The sequence below is a fragment of the Rattus rattus genome, chromosome 1, assembly GCF_011064425.1.
Source record: "Rattus rattus isolate New Zealand chromosome 1, Rrattus_CSIRO_v1, whole genome shotgun sequence".
Taxonomy (NCBI): Eukaryota; Metazoa; Chordata; class Mammalia; order Rodentia; family Muridae; genus Rattus; species Rattus rattus.
In genome coordinates, this window is record NC_046154.1 from 63,577,130 (window position 1) to 63,586,324 (window position 9,195).

The 9,195-nt window shown below is 35.8% G+C and overlaps 1 non-coding gene across 1 annotated transcript; it reads right to left on the reverse strand.

Annotated features, from left to right (window-relative positions):
* Positions 1 to 6,722: 6,722 nt before the first annotated feature.
* LOC116890330 lies at positions 6,723 to 6,829 on the reverse strand. The gene has a single exon (XR_004386553.1). It is a non-coding gene; the product is annotated as a U6 spliceosomal RNA (small nuclear RNA).
* Between the last annotated feature and the right edge of the window lie 2,366 nt (positions 6,830 to 9,195).

Sequence of the window (9,195 nt, forward strand, 5' to 3'; positions counted from 1 at the left end):
TGATGAGTAGAAAACCAAGTATCTCTGTAAGAAGAGATCTGATCTTTTAAGTACATGAAAAGAAGAGGCAGGGCTGGCTCATATCAATGTACTGATTTCCAAGGAGGGTTACATCATTTTGAAAGCCCACCAACCATGACTGAAGGCTACCTTCCTTCACATCTCCCCAAGCATTTGTTCTTAGTTTTTTTTTTTCTTGATACCCCTTCTGACTTGGGTAACAAGAAATCTCAAAATAGTTTTAACTTGTATTACCCTAAGTATAAGGCATGCTCTCTCTCTCTCTCTCTCTCTCTCTCTCTCTCTCTCTCTCTCTCTCTCTCTCACACACACACACACACACACACACACACACACACACACACACACACACACACACACACACACACACACACACACACACACACACACACACACACACACACCATACCAGCCCAGGCAATTTAAAGCAAGCCAATTCAGAATAGAACAAAATAAACAGAGAAAGAAAAATGCACAAAGTGTACATAATACATGGAGATGTGTACACACAAGAAATCCATTTACAAAAGGACCCATAATAAATTGGAAAAATGGAAGTAAGACAAAAGTGCCCCAAAAAATAATTAAGTTTTTTTCCAAAAACAGCACTGAACTTTATTTGAGTTGTCCATCTACTGCAGGGTGTAAGGCCGGTACCTAGGTATGGTTTGTTTCCACAGTGAGACTCCATTTGAGAAAGCTATGTTTTCCTGTGGGAGCAATATCCAAGTGGAGATTGTTTCTTGATTAGAGATCGGAGATGATGTTCATGTTCCTCCCATCAGTGAAACCTCATCTGTCTTGCATTTGTCCAGACCCTGCACATGCTGCTACAGTCTCTATGAGTACACAAAGCATTAGTTTTATTGTCTTAGTGTAGTCCGTTCCCTCTGGTTCTTATAGTTTTTCTAGCTCCACTTCTACAAAGTTCTCCCAGCATTGAACGAAGGGATTTAATGGGGACATCCAGTTTAGTGCTGAGTATTCTAAAGTTTCTCATTCTCTGCACACTGTCCAGTTGTTTCCTATACTAGTTCCCATCTCTTGCAAAAAATAGCTTCTGAGATGCTGAGTAAGACAACGCTTGGAAAAGATGATATACTTAGCCACTAGAACTCTCTAACAAGAAAAGTAGTCTATTTCTTTAATTGGGCCATTTCTTTTGATTCTTTGGTATTTAGGTTCTTTATATAATATTCTGAATATCAATCCTCTCCCTTTCACCCTTGCTGGGCTTCTTCCTCACTTGGTTGTTTCTTCTGTAGTACAGACCTTTTTTTTGTTTTGTTTTATGAGGTCCCATTTACTAATTTTGGCCTCTCTCTCTCTCTCTGAGCAAATGGAGCCGTATCTGGAAAATCCTTTCCTATACATAGTTTGTGGAAGGTACTACATAGGTCTTCTTCTGGTTCTTTTAATTTTTACATTGCAATCTTTGATAAATGTAGAATTGAATTTTGTACAAAGTGTTAGTTATAGGTTTAATTTCATTCTTGTGTATGTGGTGGACATCTACTTTTCCCAGAACCTTTGTGGAAGATAGTGTTTTGCTTACAGAGTATGTTTTCAGTAGATCTTTATCAAATATCTAATAGCTAAACTTTTCTTCGTGTCTTCTATTTTTTTTATTCATGTTCGGGAACTTGGTTTTTTTGTTCTTTTGTTTGTTTTTGCTAATACGATGTTTTGTTGTTGTTGTTGTTATTGTAGTTATTTTTTATCCTTTTCAGCATATTTTTTAAATTTTATTTTTCTCAGATATTTTGTGTATTTACATTTCAAATGCTATTTCCTTTTGGCCCTCTCCTATATCTCCTTCCTCTACCCCTGCTTCTATGAGAATGCTCCCACTCCCACCCACCCACTCTCAACTCAACCCCGTGACATTCTTCTACATTGGAGAAACGAGCCTTCACAGGACCAAGGGCTTTTCCTCCTATTGATGCTGGGCAGTGCCATCCTCCGCTACTTATGTGGCTGGAGCTATGGGTCCCTCTTGTGCACTCATTGGTTGGTGGTTTAGTCCTTGGGAGCTCTGGTAGGGTCTGGTTGGTGGTTGTTGTTCTTCCTATGCGGTTGCAAACCATTTCATCTCCTTCAGTCTTTTCTCTGACTCTTCCATTAGGGTCCACTTTAATCATACACAGTATTCTCCTCGGGAATTTTATTTTTCTTTGGATTACTTTTGGTTCTCTAGGGTACTTTACACTTTCATATTAACTTCACTTGGTTTTTTTAATTTTACTTTTTTATTTCTATAAATATGTCATGAGGATTTAGATTTGGATTTTCATTAAGTGTATAAATTAGTTTTTGTAGTATAGACAAGACAATGAAATCTTGAAATTTTAAAGAAAGTAAGGTGTATAAGAAAATCATCTGAGGAAAGTAACGCAGTCATAAAGAGATAAATATCACATTTCTCTCTTATTAATAGATCCTACCTTGAATCTTTAAATTTGAATGTGTAAGCTGAAATAACCATAGAATCCCAGAAAAGAGAAAGGAATGCTATTGTAGGAGAGAGAAAAAGAACTGTATTTGGGCTACTAGAATATGAGTGCTATGGAACACATGACAAAGAAATCAAGAGAGACTTTAACAGGGAAAGAAGAAAGTCAAAATATCAGTTTATTTGTCCAAAAAAGACATGGGAAAACATATTGGTTTATAAAATTACATCAAAATGAACAATATTTTTGGTATGTGCATATATATTAAGAAATGCATTATTCTATTTTATGTGCATGTGTATGTCTACCACATGGGGCAGTTTACCACAGAAATGAGAACGTATTTTGGATCCTCTGGAGCTGCAATTATAGTTAAATATTTACTTTCCTTTATGGGCGCTGGATTTGAACTTCATGCATCTGAAAGAGTAGAAAATGTTCTAACCAGTGAGTTATCTTTTAAATTCATGTATATTTTAAGGGGATTATGACAAATACAGTGATGATGCCTCCATGCCCAAGGCATGAAAAAAGTGCCAGTAAATACTATGCATGGGAATCTTCATGACTTGATATTTGGGAGAATATGAGACTCCCAAAACAATATGGGCTTTTGTTATTAATGTTGGTGGTCATCTAGAACTGGAAGATGAGCTGATGAAATAAAATGAAAAGACCTCTGTCATCTATTTCCTTCTGCACTTTATACTAGACCAGGAAGAAGTTTTGGTACTTGATACTAAGAAAAACTCCACTTAATTATGAAGAAGTTCAAGCATACTTTGTACCAATATCAACAGGAACAAGCCACAGTTTGATCACATCCTTTGATGTTGAAAATAATTTATTAAAAGTCATTCATCGATTTAAATTACCATAAGGTGAACAGGTAAATACACACTCTCCGAGAAATACTTACGTCCTTTGAGGAACTCTTTTCTGCCATTTCCATACAAAACAGTATTTTTTCATTTCCCTGATAAAAATCACATTTCCAAGCTAAAATCTCTATAATTCTAAAATGAGGTGAATATACCATTGTATACAGAGATTTTTAAAAAGGATGGGAATATTAGGAGAACTATTACAATATTAAGCAGTTTATTCAAATATTAACTATAAGTGCAATAATATTCACTTAAACTTATAAAATATAATAACTTTAAGATAATTATTGAGGCTTCTTAATAAGACATTTTAGAACATATAATATTCTAAATGTGATGCAAGAGTGTTAAAAATAATGAAACTTGCCTAAAGGTTACAAGTTGTTCAGTGTTAGATTTTTTTCTCAGACTTCACAGAATAATGATTTCTTTACTTGGGTCATATTGGCTGCTGAGAAATTTAAATGTTGCTTTTACATTTTTCTTCAAAAAGAGACACAAGATGAATGTAAATATTTAGAATGTAGTGAACAGTTATACTGGTTAGGAATGTGGTGGTTTAGGAATGTGTGGTGCTCCCCTGATATCCATGACTTCACTAGCCTTTGTAGGTGACTAGGTTTACAACATCAGGCACAACAGGGATCCTGTTCATTGTGCCTTAAATTCAATTAAACCGCTGTATTTACACCCTAGATAAAATGTCAGTATTGAATCTTTCAGACTGTCTTGATGAGCCTGAAATACTGTGGTTCTTGGGATCTATAGTTCTATGGAACTATTGATTTCTCCTCTCCCGGACAGCTTGAATATTAACTTCAGAAGCTATGAAAAAGAGTCCTCATGGAACAGGATTTCAGTTCAGATCCAGCTCCAGTCTTCAAGCCCTATCTCAGAAGTGCATGTTTTCTTCAGCAGAGAACTGATTTCAAATTATGGAAGTCAACCAAGCATATCAACACTAGCCTGCATTGTTTTGGCAGACATTGTACTGAGGCTTTTGTTAGAAGGTCTATGGTTCTTTTTGTGTGCAGTATCACTCTACAATTAGCATAATTTTATATATGTATACACACATACACACTATACATATAGATGAATATAAAATGATTCTCTGTATAGTTTTCAGACTTTTTTATCCTTCTTTGTTCATCCCTCTTTCCAATATCCAATTTTTCTGTTACCTCTTTCCATTACCTGCATATTGCTGTTCTACTCTCTACAATCTCACTCCCCCAAAAGCCTTTAGAATTCCCTGATATAAGTGGATATTCTAGGTCCGACATTCACATATGAAGTTATGAAGCTAGGAAGAACTAAGGAGCAAGTGCATGTAATGTTCTTCCTTTTGGATCCATTCACTCCAGTCAACATGAACTTTTCAAGTTTTGTCCATTTACCTGCCAATTTAATAATTGCATTATTCTCAAAAGCCAGATAGTTTCCATTGTGTATATGAACCACATTTTTATTATCCATTCATCAGTTGAAGAACCTTCAGCTTGTTTGCATTTCCTGGATATTATAAGTTGAACAGGGATGAGCATAGCTGAATCATGATTGATAATTTTAGCTATGACTCCTTCTTAAAGATGCTTCAGTTTGAAGCAGACAGAGACTATTACAGAAAACCAAAACTGACATCATAGAGGAAGAATTTGTATTCTTCAGGGCTGAGTACCCTCGTTGGCAATCTAATATTGAATGGTCAGTCCTAGAAACATCTACATATTAACAACTAATTTATGCAATTATTCACACACATATATGTATACACACATATATGTAATTAATTATTTAAGCACTCTTATATGTACATATGCAAATATAAATATATAGTATTACAAAAGAGGCCATAAATCATGAATTCAAAAAGGAATGAATGGGAGGCATGTGAAATTTAGAGGGGGAAGAGGAGAGAATACTATAGTTATATTTAAACTAAAATATTTTAATATATAAAATAAACAAAAATAAATGTTAGCAATGGGAAAGACTTTCAATCCAGGTTAAATACAGAGTGAAATGTTTGTCAGTATTTCTTTGCATTCCAGAAGGAGATGTATTGGGATATTCTCACTGAAAATAAGTGTTCAGTGATATTCTCTTATTGCCTCAGTCTTACAAAGGAGATTGCAAAGTTCACTTGTAAGCTGATAACAAAATGGATCGTCCAAATCCGGTACTAGAGGAGAAAATGATGAGATATTTTATGGCATGATTTGGCAGCGTTGGTCACTAAAATCAATCCCTCCAACACATTAAACAAATGAGCTCATCCTGAGCTCCCATACCAGTCAAGTCTATGATTCTAATAGTCTGCTTAATTATTTCTAATGTGCTTCACATGCAGCAAACTTAGGAGGTGCCCCACAACGTACTACCAGAGATGGTCTGATAATATTTTCACTCTTGGCCTAATTGCTCATTCTCTTGATGCTTTCCCTTTTCCTAAAGCATGTAAGTCAGTGCTGCTGATACAGTTTCAGAAATTATTTACCAGCTTACTAAAATCAATAAATTACAATAATGTCCACCTGACCTTGTTTATATGTAGTTAGAACATAAGACAAAGCAAAAAAAAATTATGGACATAAACATATTCATTTCTTTTTTTTTCCCACTTTTCCTTAATATTTTTTTATTAACTTGAGTATTTCTTATTTACATTTCGATTGTTATTCCTCTTCCCGGTTTCTGGGCCAACACCCCCTAAACCCTCCCCCTCCCCTTCTATATGGGTGTTCCCCTCCCCATCCTCCCCCCATTACCACCCTCCCCCCAACAATCACGTTCACTAGGTGTTCAGTCTTGGCAGGACCAAGGGCTTCCCCTTCCACTGGTGCTCTTACTAAGCTATTCATTGCTACCTATGAGGTTGGAGCCCAGGGTCCATCCATGTATAGTCTTTGGGTAGTGGCTTAGTCCCTGGAAGCCCTGGTTGGTTGGCATTGTTGTTCATATGGGATCTCGAGCCCCTTCAATCTCTTCCAGTCCTTTCTCCGATTCCTTTAACGGGGGTCCCGTTCTCAGTTCAGTGGTTTGCTGCTGGCATTCGCCTATGTATTTGTTGTATTCTGGCTGTATCTCTCAGAAGAGATCTACATCTGGTTCTTGTCGGCCTGCACTTCTTTGCTTCATCCATCTTATCTAATTGGTTGGCTGTATATGTATGGGCCACATGTGGTGCAGGCTCTGAATGGGTGTTCCTTCTGCCTCTGTTCTAAACTTTGCTTCCCTATTCCCTGCCAAGGGTATTCTTGTTCCCCTTTTAAAGAAGGAGTGAAGCATTCGCATTTTGGTCATCCTTCTTGAGTTTCATGTGTTCTGTGCATCTAGGGTAATTCAAGCATTTGGGCTAAAAAATATGGAAAGCTTCACGAATTTGCGTGTCATCCATGCGCAGGGGCCAGGCTAATCTTCTCTGTATCGTTCCAATTTTAGTATATGTGCTGCCGAAGCGAGCACAACATATTCGTTTCTTAATTCAACTGATTTTTGAGGTTCTTTATGTGATGTATGCATGGCTTTTGATCTTTAGCACAGTAAGATATTAGAAGCTGAAGATATGACTCAATGGTAGAGAGCTTGGCTAATAGTCTCAGGGTCACAGTTTTGAATCCTAGACCCACACATGATAAAATAAATTCTGGCTTGCTTGTGTCTTTAGCCTAGAGTAACTTCAAGTTAATATCCCCTAATGTTTCAAAACTAAACTTACCTTTCACCTAGAAATTTCACACATTTCAAATACAGCAGTCTACATGTCAACATTGCAACATTTTTCTTACATATAAGACATTTCTAAGGTATACTTTTATATTTTATGGATATTTTCATCCAACTGCTAAAAATTCTGTATCTCACATTGAAGATCTTATTGGGCACTGCACTCTATTGATTCTGGCTGAAACACATAAGAAAACAAAACAAAACAAAACAAAAAAACAAACAAAGAAACCCAAGTGTTTCAGGGTATTTTGTATGTTGGGTAATATTGGCAAGAAGGCTTATAAAGTAAAACCCTGCCCTGAATCAGCACTCTTTCCTTGTTTTGAACAGAAACTAAATGTCTCTGCTCCATAGACTACAGCACTTCAAAAGACCTATGGTTTGGTGCAAATTAATGATTCACATGGTTTATAATTAAGCATAACTTATTTTAGCTACTCAATCTAATATGTGTGTGCTGTAACATTTCTATATTTGCTCATTGGCTGGTAATTCAAAAGCAGATTTTTGCCATCTTTCTACCATTTGCCCCATTGTTATTTTAAGCCAAGTTCTTAAATAGACAGGCAATTCCTTAAATACTAAAGTCAGCTTGCCAAAGGGTTTAGTGTAAAACTGAGTTCATATATAGTACATGACAGTCTATAAAAATTAAACTGGAGCATAAAAGAATAAAAGTATACATGGAATACATTGCACATGGCAATCATAAATTAAAGCTTGAAGCTCAGATTCCAGACACACATAACTGCTGTTCCACAAAGAACTGAGACTGCAATATTCTTATTAGTACTTTTAGAGACTTGGCTTCTAAAGCAACTGAAGATTCATGTTTCTATAAGACCACGGAACCTATTTTGAAAAGTTGCCTCATTTCATTTCAAACCTTATGAGCTTTTGCGGTAGTAATGTTTTAAAATCTCTATTGGTATTTGAAACTTGATGATAATATTATAGTTAAAAGCACATGGCCTCAAAATTATAAAGAAAACGAGCTGAGTTTTCCCCTTTATTAAGCATTATATTTTTAATTAAGAATGACTCATGTATTAATGAAACAATCAAGAACTTTTATTGTCTTTACAAATAGGGGAACGAAGTCAGAAGGCACAAAATTTTCTTTATTCCTTACTCATATTTTCACGAAAAATAATTGTGACTGAGTGGGAGATGATTTTCAGCTGTTCTTCTAATGTTGGACATAAATCTCAGCTAGAAGAGGTTTTTTGATGCTTATTTATTTTCTTTGTTTTTTACAAAACAAATAAATCTAGACTATTTATGAACTACCTCTTGAAATTATAATCTCATGTACTTCATTTAAGGAAAAGCATCTAACCAGAGCTCCCAGGGAATAAGCCACCATCCAGAGAGTACACATGGACAGATCCATGGCTCCAGATGGGTATGTAGCAGAGGATGGGCATCAGTGGGAAGAGAAGCCCTGGGTCCTACAAAGGCTTGACCCTCCAGTACAAGGGAATGTCAAGGCAGGGTGGTGGGAAGGGGTTGGTGGGTTGGATAGCATTCTCATAGAAGCAGGGGGAGGGAGGATAGGATAGGGGATTTAGGGATGGGAAAACAGGAAAGGAGATAACATTTGAAATGTAAATAAAAATATCCAATAAAAAAAGAAAGAGCATTTAATTCCTTTGAAAAGCAAATAAATTTGTGCACCCTCACGTTTCAGCTGTTTGTAACTCACTGTCTAAGACATTGTCTAAGACGATATTTATATGACTACTACCTGAGAAATCATTCTGGATGTTTCTTACAAATATAGTGTACAGAAGTAAGAGAAGTACTGCAGAGTATTGTGTTTCAAACAAATTGATCAAGCTTAAAATAATTCAACTGTCTGAAATCAACTTTATTAACATTCTGGTAAAAAAAGTCTTATGTGGCTAGTTGTTAGATAGTTGTTTTTTGTAACCATTTTGCCTTCTCATTACTCAGCAAATCACATTTTAAATAAACATAATAATTATAAAAATGATCAAGAAAGAAAATTAGAATATACTGTGTCATAAAACTCAAAATGCAGTTGTGCAAAAATAACAAATAGTATCTCGGGATTCATGTCACTATTTCTAAGTCTCTGA